Below are 12,681 nucleotides of genomic sequence, written 5' to 3' on the forward strand. Positions count from 1 at the left end.
CGTGTGTGCGGCGCCACTCCTGAGTGGGCTGTGCTTTTTTCACACGGGGCAGCTCTCCTTGTGGGGCACACTCCTTGCGTGTGGGGCTCCTCTATGCGGGAATGCCCCCGCATGGCCCAGCATTCCTTGCATGCCGCAGCACTGCGCGTGGGCCAGCTCACCACATGGGTCAGGAGGCCGTGGGTTTGAACTCTGGGCCCTCCATATGGTAGGCGGACACTCTATCAGTTGAGCTATACGTCCACTTCCCGTCGTTGGGAACTCTTGACTCCCAAAGAGGCCCCTGAGAAAGGGAAGTTAAGCCTCATTATGGCTGCTTAGCCCAGACAGATCAGGGGGCGGGAGTGTGGGCTGTACGTCCCCCTGCAGGTGACAGGCACAGACAGGCAGTGCCAGGGACAGGAGATGCCCTCCCTGGTTCCAGGTTGGCGTGGTGGAGAATCCGATGGGCATGGGGCCAAGGGATGCTTTCTAAAGTCCCCGCAGCATGGACTTCACCAGTTCTAAGTCACAGCGTTTGTGGAAGGGACATGTGTTTGACAATACTTACCGCATCTAGTAACCAGATGGTCCAAACAACCCATCAGTGGTACGGTGTGTAAATATTTTCCATCATTATCATGGTGCTGCTGTGTTGACATTAATGAGGATGAAGAACTACTCGGAGGCTCTCTCCTTCAAGTGCCAGTCAGGCCGCAGGCAGGGACGCAAAGCTGGCCTACCCCATGGAGGCGGATGGCTGTCCCGGCAAACTTGGTCTCTTCTTGTTGCATCCTGCCCAGAGGCTGCTTCCCTCACAGAAAGATCCCATGGGGACTTCCCCTCAGAGTTCTTAGCCAGGAAAAAGTGTGTTCCTTATCATGAACTGATGTGCTTTCCACGATTGGTGAGAGTTCTGTGACCTAGAATATTTCCCTCTTTGCTTTGCCTACCAGGAAGCACAGAGCTACGATTTTTTTACTCATTTGCTTATAGATATTCCCCAATTAGGAGTCTTGGTATAAATTTTCTTCTTCCTTTTTGGTTTCTTTCTTTGTCTGCTCATCTAGGTGATTTTTGTTTTGTTTTGGGGGGGGTGGGAAACATAGTGAATCTATGTTGTAAGATTTTTGCAAGTAAGTAGTGTGGGAGAGCTTGACGAACATAAATAAGCTTTCTATCATTGTGTTTAGGGTGTGAGCCCAGGGTCCAGAACTGGTCTGTATTCCTTCTTGAATCCTCAACTAGACTGGTCGTTCCAAGAGGGCAAAGTTTGGGCCTAAACCTAATCCTTTTATGTAACCCTCTCGTACCAAACACATGGTGGCACTTTGGTGAATGTATTAGTTAGGATAAGTAATGCCAGCTAAAACACACACCTCATCTCTGGGGCTCATCACAATGAAGGTTTGTGTCTCGGAGGGACCTAGGAGTCTTCCATTCTGTGGCTCTGCCGTCCCCTCGGATTCCCTTGGGCTCCTCTGCCAAATCTGTGCATTCAACTGGCTGATGAGTGAAGAGAGAGGGTGCACGGAGGATCTCATGGGGTGTTTTAGGGATCAGGCCTGGAAGTGGGGTGTATCATTCTACTCATGGAACTAGCCACATAGCCCCACCTGGAGTCAAGGGAGCTAAAACTATAATTTAGGAAGAGGAAATCGGATCATACCAGCTTCTGCCGCAGTGAAATTCTGTGGAATGAAACAACAAATTAAGAAGGCCACGGGCAGGAGCAGGGTTCCCAGGGTCCACACACAAGGAGCCCGTGTCTGCGTCTGCCTTGTAAACGTAGATGCAAGCCGTTTGAACTTCAGCTAGTGTTCTGGATTATAAGTCATGATTCCCTTCTGTCCAGACGATCGAGGGCAGAAGGTTGGAGATGAACGCAGAGGCCTTTTAGAGGTCTAGTCCAGCCTCCTCACTGCTCAGATGGGAAAACAGAAGTCCAGGCAGGGGAGCCGACTTAGGCAGAGCCAGCCAGCCAGAGCCTGGTGAATTCCATCAACACCTCTGTCCACCACGTGCAAATCCCTGCTCGGGACAGGGCGGCTGAGAGTCAAGAAATTAATTGACAGCTTGAGTCAATCAGCTACTGACCTAGTTACTGCAGAACCTTCAGCCAGCACAGGGTGTGAGGACTTGCTTGATTTCAGCACTTACTCCATCTAAACTGGGAGAGGAAAAGCAGTCTCTTCCTAGGACTAATTTAGGCACTAACTTCTAGTGGCTTGTGTTTAAGAGCGTGAAAGGTCTTCATGAGACTCACGTTAGAACCAGACATTTCCCTAAACCTGTTAAAAGAGCTTGGCCGCTGTTTCAGTTATCTACTGCCGCACGCAGAGCACCTCGAAATGAGAGGCTGAAAACAAGCACCGTTTTACTGATTTGCTGCCGATGTGGCAGTTGGGGCAGGCCTCGGTGGGGACCGCTCTTCTCTGCCCCACTGGTGTCAGGGGGACAGCGTGGCTGGTGGCGGAGGATACATTTCCGAAATGGCCCCACCCCATGGCGGGCCCTTGGCTGAATGGGCTGGGCCTGTTGGCTGGGCCATCGGTTCCCCTCCACACGACCTCTGCACACGGCCAGTATGGTCACCTCCAGGTGGTGGACTTCTTACATGGTGGCTGTTGCCGCACGGCGTACAAGCTGAAGCAGCCGGGCCTTGTGCTCCAAGGATGCACCTGGCACAGTGGTAGCTGCCTGAATGTTATCTTGGGGAAAACAGCCCCAGGACCGGGCTAGATTCTGAAGGAGTGGACCACACAAGGGTGTGACTACCAGGAGGTCTGGCTCACGAGGGTCACCCAAGTCCAGCACAGCCACTCTGGAAAAAGATACCTGCAGGAGAGACCAGGTGCACCTGGGGCCCTCTTGGAATGCCAGGGCTCCCGCGGGGGACCCTGCTCCCCAAGGCAAGATCCCGTGGGAGCAGCTTGAGCCGGAGCCCAGCTGCTCCCTCCTGCCCTGGGAGGGGGAGGCAGCCCCAGCACCTCTGTTTTGTGCAGCTGATGGCTGTGCCTCTTATTACATAAGCTGTTATTCTGTGCCGCACCAGGCCCTGGTTACTTGCAAAAGCGTCTCAAAGCCAGCTGTATCCGCTCCAGGCAACGGGGGGGTGGGGTGGGGGGTGCTGCCTCTCCTCCTAGTATTAGTCACTCTGTCCTTAGCTAAATTTAACTTTTTACCATCCAAATGATATTTTTGTGGGCTTGGGATTTTACATAATGCTACCAACTGCTGCGGGCTAAGAATTTCTCCTTTTTGTTATGCGTGTGCGTGCATGCGTGTGTGTGCGTGCTGGCTCTCCTCCTGCGTGAACTTCTGCCTGCTCCAGGAAGCCTTGCTGGGTTTCTCTTCCCCTCCTCTGCTCTTCCAGGTGTGGGGTTCGCCCCTGCCTGCTGGTGCCTACCCAGTGCTGCTGACCGTGCTCTTGCCATTTATGGGCTGGGAGAGAAAGAGCTGCTCCCAGCTTCCTAATGGCCCTGCTGATGCTTCCTTCCTCTGTGGAGTCTCCACTTCCAAGGGCTCCAAGGGTTTCCCTGCTGCCTCCAACACTTGGCGCTTCTGGAAGCGATGCTTAGCCTCAGGGTTAAAGCATCTGTGGGAAGCAGAGAAGGAGCGGGAAGGGGAGATGCAGAAGGGCCAAGAAGGAAGAATTCCAGCCCACGGCCCCAGGTGCAGGGCCAGGGTGGGAGGGGGGCCGTGGGCGGCTGGCGGGGAGAGGGCCCTCCTCAGAAGGGCCTGGAGGCGCCCAGGGGAGGCGAGGCTGCAGTCCAGCCACGCTGACTTCCGATGCACGCACCGGGCCTTGCAGAGGGGTCTCCTGTGCTCGTGACCGAGCCGGGTGGTGCCCACTTCCATTTTACAGATGCGGAAACTAAGGATCCTGGGGTGAAGCAGCGGGGGTATTTCTAGCCGCAGCAAACACTGAGCACTTACTGTGCGCCATGTGTGGTGCTAAGCACTCGACTTCATCCGCTCGCTGAGTCTTCACAGCACTTCTGTGAGGTAGCTCCCATTCTCGTCTCTCTTTGACAGATAAGGAAACTGAGTCCCAGAGAGGGAGAGCAGCTTGTTCCAGGCCGCAGGGGCAGGAAATGGCAGAGCCCACCCGCCTCAGCCTTCTCCTCTCAACCTCAGGTACCGGCTGAGGGGCTTCCCCAGCAGAGCTGGGACCCTAGCCCCAAGACCCAGGCCATCTCACTCACTGCTGGACCGATTCCCGCCCGATTTGGTTGCCAGGTTTCCTTCCACACAAGTGGTGTATCGAGCCAAGCTGGATGTCTAGGCACCCCCCAGCCCTGGAAGGACTTACTTACCATGGGGACAGGGGACCTGGGTGCTGGGGAAGAGATGAGAAGCTGACATCTCACTCTGCACCCTTATCTTTCGATCTCCTAGTGTTTTGAAAAATGTGTACGTTTTACTGTTTTGAATTATCTTGTTAAAATATTAGGAGTTCGTAGGTATATTCCCTAGAGAATTGAAAATATGTATTCAGCAGAAACTTATATACAGATTTCATAACAGCATTATTTGCAATAGCCAAAAAAGTAGAAACTACTCAAGTTCCATGAGCAGATGAGTGGATTAACAAAATGTGGCCTATCCATTCAGTGGCTTAGTATTTGGCGGTGAAAAGGAATACCATTCTGATTGCTACAATATGGATGAACCTTGAAAACGTTATTTTAAGTGAAATAAACCAGACGCAGAAGGACAAATATTGTCTGATTCCATTTCTATGAAATGTCCTGCATAGGCAATCCATAGGGACAAAAGGTAGGTTAGTGGTTGCCAGGGGCTGGGGGTGTGGAAGGGCCATGGGGAGGGACTGCTAATGAAGACGGGGTTTCCTTTTGGGGGCACAAAAATATTCTAAAATTAGGGAGAGGTGATGGCTGCACAACTTTGTGAAATACTAAAAACTACTGAATTGTACCCTTTAAAAGAGTGAATTTTACAGTATGTGAATTATATCTCCATTTAGAAAGATTGGAAACCACCTTCAGATGGAATCAGGGGCTCTTGCCCACTGTGAGCCACCTAGGTGATTTGCTCGGCAGCCACCCCTGCCCGGCCCTCTCAGCCCCCCACCCTCCTCAGGCCACCTGCCTCTCGTCCCCCGTCCTGGGGGCTGCAATCAGTAGTGCGTCACTTGAGAAGCATGACCCACTTGTTGGGAAGTTAGGCTTTCAACCAGGCCCAGCTCGAGACATGTGGCTGTCTGGGCAAGCCAGTAATTCGGCACTCCATCAAACCGGTCTTCTTTCAGTGTTGGTTTGACATTTATTTAGTGGGGAGGAGGAGAGACTGCGATTCTGTTAATAGAAATTGTATAAGGAAACAGATTCACTTACTAATTCACTTCCACCGACTGAAACAGAGGCAGGGACCTGAACAATTTTCAGGAAAGCAATTCTGACTTGTCTGTTGTGCTGGTCTTCTGAGCTGTTTTTTTTTGTTCCCCCTCCTTTTTTTTTCCTGCAAATTTCTAAATCACTCAAGGGGCATATTAAGACTTAGATTTCAAATTTAAGGGATAACATTTCCTTTTCTTTCTGGTAAATAACAAGGTATTACTGGGTTTCAGAACTCTTCGGAACCATGACTATAGCGCTCATGGAGAAAACTACACCGCAAATCCCAGCAAGGAAGGGTGTTTTGTTCTGATTTGTTTTCCCCTCTAGTCCTTGGTCTGTTTGCAGGGCATGGGCTAAGTGACATTTCACCGCTCCTGTGAGGGTGAGGGTATGGGAGGAGTCCCGAGTTAACCGGCATTAGGTAGGGTGATGGCTGCGCAGCGTTGTGAATATGCCACATCTAATACACTCAATATTTCTCTTCCTTTCCTGCGATGCCCCACCCCCGAGGTCTGTTCCCCAAATAGCTGCCTATCGGGCCCGCCCTAACCTGCCCTGCAGTTCCTTTTTTTTTTTTTAACTTCCACTTATACTTTAACATCCATATTTGATGTATAATTTTGCATACCGTAAAATCCACCCAGTGTAAGTGTGCAATTCGGCGATCCTTACTAGACGTACAGAGTTGCTCGGTCATTACCACAGTCCAATTCTCGCATCCCCCCGACCCCCAGGACCGGGCCAGCGAGGGCCTCCACAGACCGCCCTTTCTGAACGTGCCACATGAGTGAGCCCATGTGCCGCGCTGCCCCGTGTCCGCTGCCCCCTGGCCCCCAGCACGGCGGGCTACAGCCCGCGTCGGTCGTCCATGCCTCCCGCAGCCGAGCGGCATTCTGCTGTATAAAGCACATTTTGTTCGTCCAGTCACCATAGGTGCCTGGGCTGCAGTCATTTTTTTGGACTGTAAATGCTTTTTTTCATTAGAAAAATAATTTCTATTCCATGCATCTCTTTTAGTTTATGAGAGAGCATTTCCCCCCGTAGGCGCCAGGGATCCAATTCTGTGGGGCGTGAGTCACTGCCGACCTTGTCATCTGCAGAGAGGCCCCGAGGGGGGGTGGAGCCAGGCTCGCCTTCAGAACCCAGTTCCCTGGTGCCCCCTCTACGCGGGTTTCTGGTCTCCAAAACGAGGAGCAGCACTGACCTCATATAGTTTCCCGGAAGCTGTGAAGAAAGGCCTCGAAATCTGTGCCAGGCAGCGAAGGCTGGGCGTGGGCACTGTGGGATTGGGGGGGTGCCGAGTTGGGGGGCTGGGCCGTCCAGCTGGAAGGGAGGCCCTGGGAGGCCAGGAGTGGGCTGGGAGATTCGTCCGCTTGGCCTAGGACATTTGGTTTGCTGGGGGGTGGCGAGCCTAGAGAGGAGGGGCAGGTGAGCTGCAGGACGGCCCTATGGAGGGGCTTGCAGAACTAGCAGTAGCTTCCCGGGCATCCAGGGCGCAGAAAACTAGTCTCCACTGCTTGCTGCCCCACTGCCGCAGCTTCTCGTCACCTCCCCAGCTGAGCGGCCTCCATCCTCAGAACCCCAGGAGCGCTTGGCTGCACGGCTCCCCCACCCCCCGTTTTCTCCTCTCAGCCTGGCGGCAGGGCTTTGCTGTCCTCAGCCCCCACTAAACTCTCCTCTTCCTTTACCTGTGCACCTGGTGAGGCAGCTCACCTGTTGTGGCCCCTGTGTCTGCCCCAACCGTGGGGTGCGGCTGCTTCATCGCACGGGGTTGCCAGGGGTACACAGGCTGCAGGGGAGCCGCCTTGGGAGCCACTGCCTGCCCCCAGGCATGGCCACAGGGCACTCAAAATGCCTCAGGCAAACAGGAATGGCCTCTGGGCAGCTGCAGTCCGAGAGCGTCCTATCTCCTGTTCCCAGCCCTGAGCCGGCTGGCAGCTCTAGGGGTGCCCATGAATTGCCTGTCGTCCCCTGGAAATCGAGTTAGACCCTTTTCACTTGTTTTTGAGGGCTCATCTCAGGCCTCTAGGCATTTGGTGCTGGCCGGGCCTCAGATGACAGCCAGCTCGATGGACGGGCTGAGGTCACCTTCATCGAACCTCTCGGCTTTGACTGGCCGCCAGGGCTGCCTTCTCTAGTTTCCATCCTCCCTCCGCACGCACTTTTCCGAAGTCACCATTTCTGAGTCAGGAAGCTTGCTGTGAGAAGTCCCCTGTCCGCCCTGGCTGGGCCCCTTTGTAAACCGGAGACCCCCCTTTGGTCAGGCTCCCCGCTGGTCAGTCCTTGGGGCGCATCTAGCTTTTTGCAGGCTCTGGTGCTCTTAGGGTGGGGCTGAATGGGGTCCCTGTCCGTTTCCAGTGGAGAGTGCTGCGCCTGACCCCTGCTCCCCCGGGGCCTTTCCCTGCAGGATACCCTGTGCAGCCTGGCTCTCGACAACCCCCCCCCCCCACCCTCCTCCTGCGCAGGGGCGCCTGCAGCGCCTGCTCAGCACCCCTCAAGGTAAGGACTGTTGCCTGCATGGAAGCTGTCTCTGGCCTTTGGATCTGGGGGTGCAGGGGCTTTGCTGCCATTTCCTTCTTCCCTTAAAAATCTGATTCACCTGATTAATATGGTGAAGAACGTGTTTATGGATTACACGTCTTGCAGGTATTGCAAATGTTGACCCCTCTCCCCTAAACAGGAAGGGCTAATGTTGTCTCTTAGCTTCAGAAGCGCCGAGCACCTTGGAGGCCTTGTGGCCCTGGGGGGCACCGCCGGGGGGACTGCTCTTTTCTGTTTGCTCTTGTAGCTCAGCCTGGCCCCCCACCCCAGTCAACCCTCCAGGGCAGGAGTCTTATCTTGGACGATGGCGGTCCCTCCACTCCCCGGCAGCTTCCAGGCTTGGGTTTGTAGCACAAAGCAACCCTGCCTGTGCTCTCACGTGCACCGTCTCCTGTCACTTTGTGGTGACCCGAGTGCCCTCCCTAGAGAGAAGCCGAGGCCGGGAGGGGCGAGGTGCAGGAGGCTTCCGGGCCAGCAGGGGAACTGCCATTAGGCCTTAGCTCTTTCCGTGTCCCCTACGGCGGCCTGGCATGGGAGGCCCCGGCCGCCAGGCGCCTTTTCTAGGTTCACTCCCCTTGCGCTTAAAGCCACGGCCTTTGCGGGGGGACAGCGCCCCCCTCGCCTCTGCGTTTCCAGCTTGCGCTGCGGGTTGTCTTCTCCCCTAATTGCTCATTCTTTTCAGTGGCAGTGAAAAGGCCTCCAAGTGCTAAGAAGCACGAGCGCTATGTTGTGCGCTTTAAAAAAAAAAATCACTTTCCGAGGTGTCTCGGCTGCGTGCAGGAGGAGGATCGGCAGAGCCCACCCAGCCCCGGCTCCCCTCTCCAGCTGTCTCTCGGGCTCTGCGGTATTGGGGTGCAGGGACCCCATGGCTGCCAGTAGACTGGGCCCCGGCTCTGACGCCACCTCCGTCTGCTCCACGGGCTCCACCCACTGAGACCCCCGGCTTTTACGGGGAGGGGGCTCTTCTCCCTCTGAACACCTGCATCCCGATGTCAGTGGGCTGACAGAGCCCACCTTATCCAAGGCCCTTGCTTAGCCCCAGATGTCCTCAGCAGTGCCTCCGTTTCATTCGCGTATGCTAGGTACTGCACCAGGTGCCAGGGACGCAGCAGTGGGCAGGAAGGCCTGGGCCCTGCCTGCATGGAGCTCGTGCCTTGCCGTTGCCTGGACAGTCCCTCAGTGCTTGGCTTATCCTGTTCCAGCATCCAGAAGTTCTCCTCCCCTCTACAGATTCCTGTTTCCCTTTCAAAACCTCCCTTTTCCTTCCTTCCTTTTCCTTTTTCCTTTATAGCCCCCATCAGCATCAGCCTCTCCTTCCTTTGTGTTGCTAGGACTTGCCTTGAAGTGGTTGGGTCGTGTCCTTGGACGCCCCGGAACCCTTTAATGGGAGAGATGTATGTTTGTTCCACCTTGCCCTTCTGTTTTGTCAGGCTGGGGGTCCGCCACGGAAGGGTGGTCGCTTCCTCCCTGAGGCCGCAGCTGCTGCAGGGGCCCTTCCTGCCATTGTCTCCGCGACAGGCCTGCCAAGGCCACTGTCCCCGGAGGAGGAAGAGAGCTGATGCCTCGGGCAGGGTCTCAGACCATTGCGGCAACTGACACCACTTGCCAGCAGCACCAGCGGCCTCCTGCACCGCCGCCCTGCTCCCGGCAGCCCTGAAGGCTTCTCCCCTCCCCCTGCGGAGCTGCACCCGCAGGCGGGCACCTTCCCTCCCCGCCAGGCAGGCTGCGGTCCCCTGGAGGCTTAGGCCTGAGAGCAGCAGCCTGGTAACGGCCCAGCTTGGGAGGAGGCAGGGGGAGGGCTGGGAGGATCAAGCAGAAGCCAGCCAGCCAGCAGGGACCGCGCTGGGGAGAGAGCCGTGCGGGTCGGGCTACCCCATCATGCCCCGGCCCCGCGAGCCCGCCGGCCCTGTCCCGGCCGCACTGCTTCAGTCGCTGTTTTGCTCTGTAGGTGATACTTGGACACGCACGTGTGTGCACACACACCCCTGCTCAGGAGGACTTGGGGCAAAACGGGACAGCCTCTCCCTTCTTCCCACGCCCCGGGGCCTCCCCTCCTCTGTGCGCATACCCTTCTGGAGAGCTGGCCTTTGCAGCCCCCTCTTTTTCCTGTTGTCCGCAGCTTCTGCTCTGTTTGCTTAGCTGGAGCACTGCAGAATGCACTTGTTTTTAACAGTGGGGGCTGGGGAGAGGCAGATAGTTCTCTGGTGGTGCTGCTGACGCCGCCCCAGGGAGATGTCTCCCCCGGCCCCGGCACAGCCTGGCTGTCCGCGAGTGCTCGGGTGCCCGCAAGGTGGCACCGGCAGGGCGGGGCAGAAGCTGCCCTCATCTCTGGGCCTGCAGTGCTGCAGGGCTGGGGCCCCCTGGGACCTTGCCTGCCGCTCCTGGTCGCCTCCCTGCTCCCTCTTCCCCGGGTTCCCGCTAAAGAGCCCCTGCTCCCGTTCATTTCCTGTGCTTCCCTGGGATGCGGCCACCAGCACAAGAGAAGCCTGCAGTGCGTGACCTCATCCTGCCTGTCAGGAGGCACCTTGGAGCACTGGCTCAGAAACTGACCCCGAGCCTCCGCGTCACCAGGCGCAGTCAGCGGGAGTTCTCCGAGTCCATGTCCTCCGTGTCACTTCCTTGCTTTGTTCCTTCACACGCTTCCGGAGACGCGGGCCCTGCCTGGCACAGCCGCACTTATTCCTGGAGGCGGTATCCAGGGCCAGGACGTCTCAGAGGTAGCCCTGATAGGGCTCCACTCACCTGGGGCCGGTACGGCTCGAGACTGTTCATCTAGCAGCGTGGTGTGCCCCAGAGGATCAGAGGTATTCATAGAACAGTCATTTATTGAAGACGTACTATTTTAGGAGCTGAGTACAGAGAAGTGGTAAAACATTAGAAAATCCTGACCCTTCTGGGTCTTATATTCTGGTGGGGGTAGGCACCAGTGAACAGGCAAGTGACTGCGTGTCAGCGGTGATCATGGCTAAAGACAGCAGAGGAGGATACCTCCCCAAGAAGGGGGCACTGGAGCAAAGGCCAGAAGGAGGCAAGAGAGCAAGCCAGGAGCGGATCAGGCAGAGAAGGAAGCCTGTGCAGAAGCCGTGGGGCAGGAGCCTTGGTGGTGGTCAGGAACCTGAAGCGAGAGAGGGCAAAAGTAGTAGGGGAGGTTGGAGAAGTAACGAGGACCTGGACAGAGCGGGCCTTGTAGGTCGTGTCCAACTTTGACCTTGACCCTGAGTGGGCAATGGAGTCATTGGAGCGTTCTGAGTGGAGTTTTTAAAGGAGGGTTTCTGGCTGCAGGGTTGAGCACAACCCATAGGGGTTGAGGGAGGAAGGAAGCAGGGAGAGCAGCGGGGGGACAACTGCAGTGGGGAGAGGTGCTGGGTGCTTGGAGCAGGGTGGCGGTCGTGGAGGTGGTGAGAGTGCTGGGCTTTGGTTGTGCTTTGAGAATAGAGTCTATAGGGATCGCCGAAGGACTGGGTGATCCCTGCCATGTGGTCTTTTAAAGGAAGGCACCGAAGGATTTGGCGGAACCCAGGAAATCAACTCATCCAACCTTGTCATTTAGCCTATAGGGAAACTGAGGCCCAATAAAGGAATTTACTTGTGTAAGTCACCAGCGAGGTGATTAGAGGCAGAGCCAAGACTTGGACCTTTGGACTCCACATCCAATGTTTTTGCCGGAGAACCAGTGGATGGTTCCTGCAAAGGAGACCTGTGGAAGGTTTGGGGGCCTGTGGGGAGAAAGGCTGCCTGTAGACTCATGCAGGTGAGCAGTGGGATCCCGGCAGAAGCCAACACGGCGGCCTGCACTGACAGCAGGAAACCAGGGGCCTTGTGAGCCAAGGATTCTTGGTGCTCTGGGCCTTTGGCAGCTCTCTCTGGGCTGGTGCTTTGGCCTCAGTTGGGCTGGATCCACGATGACCCCGTCTGAGGTCTTTGGCGGTCAAAATTGATGCTCCCCTGTGTTATTTAACCAGCTTCTAGTTAAATAATGTGTTATTTATTCAGCTTCCACTGAGCGCCAGTTCAGAAATAAACACTATGTTTGAGGAGCTAACAGTTCAGGAAAGACCAGCAAGTGAACCAGCGATGACACTGGTAGTGGGTGACGAGGCCACGAGTGAGGCATGCACAGGGGACAGCCCAAGTCCAGGAGATCATCCCTCCGAGGGATGGGCACTCATGCTGCGCAGCCACCAACCAGGAGGCTTCTGAATCCGTAATTTAGTCTCTTGTGACAGAGGGGGCAAGGAAGGCCTGTGGGGCCGCAGACCTCCCAGCCTTACAGCTGTCACCAAGAACAGGTTTCAGTTAACCTGCGAAGATCCAGACTTCCCTGAGTCTGGCTCGATAACACTCACTGGGAGGCAACCTTGCATTTCCTTGAAAGGACTTCCCACGTGGTTCTTTGTGGATGGGGAAATGTAGGCTGGTAACTTGGTAGTTTGCAGGACTGCTTTAAGGTCACCCATGGCCAGTGGGTTACAGAGCTAGACCCGAGACGTTTCCAGCACAGCCTCGAGAGAACTCAGCGCCTGTCTTTAGACTCCTCGTGGTGAGAGTTGCCTGGAAAAGGTAAAAGCAGATTTTACTTTTGCTCTTTTCAGAGAAGTTGAATCTGTAGGCCAAAAGAAGAAAAATCCAGTTTGATTTTCCTATCACAATAAATGAACAGCTGAGGAATGATAACTTGGAAATCGCTCTCGTGGGTTGATTTCCGGCTGTGATTTCCAGGTGACATTCTGGATGGGCCTCTGCCCTGGCTCTCTCCTGGAGATCTCACTTGAGATGTGTCCCAGGTGTGCTGAGGATG

At 55.6% G+C, this 12,681-nt stretch overlaps 1 protein-coding gene across 7 annotated transcripts in view; it reads left to right on the top strand.

Annotated features, from left to right (window-relative positions):
* The window catches only part of PITPNM2 (phosphatidylinositol transfer protein membrane associated 2), a 143,394-nt gene that overhangs the window by 17,968 nt on the left and 112,745 nt on the right, over positions 1-12,681 (top strand). The window contains exon 1 of one of the 7 annotated variants that reach the window (XM_058281290.2): positions 4,091-4,119. The exons of 4 other annotated variants lie outside the window; for them this stretch is intronic. The gene's annotated coding sequence lies outside the window, so the exon portion shown is untranslated. Of the gene's footprint in view, positions 1-4,090; positions 4,120-7,793; positions 7,842-10,530; positions 10,688-12,681 lie in introns of those variants that run through there. 2 more of the 7 variants (XM_058281292.2, XM_058281289.2) reach the window with 2 other exon arrangements.

Source organism: Dasypus novemcinctus, chromosome 19 (assembly GCF_030445035.2).
Source record: "Dasypus novemcinctus isolate mDasNov1 chromosome 19, mDasNov1.1.hap2, whole genome shotgun sequence".
NCBI classification, from domain to species: Eukaryota; Metazoa; Chordata; class Mammalia; order Cingulata; family Dasypodidae; genus Dasypus; species Dasypus novemcinctus.